This window comes from Rhagoletis zephyria, unplaced genomic scaffold, assembly GCF_001687245.7.
Source record: "Rhagoletis zephyria isolate East Lansing unplaced genomic scaffold, Rhagoletis_zephyria_1.1 Rzeph_scaffold_02572, whole genome shotgun sequence".
NCBI lineage: Eukaryota > Metazoa > Arthropoda > Insecta > Diptera > Tephritidae > Rhagoletis > Rhagoletis zephyria.
Window position 1 is genome coordinate 62,928 of NW_016159656.1, and position 1,038 is coordinate 63,965.

The window sequence follows — 1,038 nt, forward strand, 5'->3', positions numbered from 1 at the left end:
TTGGATCAATTTGCCGCATAACTTTTGAATTATAGGTGTTTAAATAAAAAATAATAATGAAAACAAGTGAATTCTTTATGTAATTTTTATGAGGTGAAAAATTAATTATGCCATAACTTTTGAAGCGCACCATATACTGATTTGAAATTGTATGTGCAATTAGTACTTATGTGTACACTTCAAATGTAGTAGGTAAGAAAAGTGTGCATTAAAAAATAACGAAATGGCAAGTAACTCAAAGTCTGTAATTCCACATTTCACAATTTTCAAAATTTTCGGTTTATCGCGTATAGTTTTTGAAGCATTTAAGTTTAAGAACTTTTTAAGTATGTATTGAATACTACAAACAATTACGAATAATTTGATACCAGAGCAAGAGCTGTGCTTTCAGAATAAACCAACTTTTAAAGATAAAATATTCTGCGATCTTGAGCGTAATTTTTATTCCGAAAACACTTTAATTAAAGCCACATTTGGAAAACACGTCGAAACGATCTAAATCTTTCTATAACTGCTAGTCCGTATAAAATTACATATACCTGTAAAATGCTTCAAAAAATTTNGCTACTTCTTTTAGTCAGAATATTTCGAGAGTGGTATCAAAGCAACATTTTTTCGACAAATGTTCTGATAGTTGCTCTTACTTAATTGGAGCCTTCTGAATTCAATGGCGTTCTAAGTTTCACCCTATTGGCTCCACTTCTCGAGATAGCGGTACTTGAAACTTTCCTTAAATTTTAACTATTTTATAAAAAAAGTCCCTGGGTTTTGAAGATATTTTACTAAAATTTTGCACATAACCTTTTTTAATATTACCTTAACTATTCCATAAAATCATCGAAATCGGTTTACTATAACATATGGCTCCCATACAACTGATAGATCAGAGACTTTGTTTTGCGCTATAACTGCTCCAATTAAGCAGCTAAAAATTGAGTATAGNCAAAACATAGAGCTCCCATACAACTGATTGATCTGAGACGTTGTTTTGCGTTATAACTCCTTCAATTAAACAGGTTAAAATTTAGTATAGGTTCA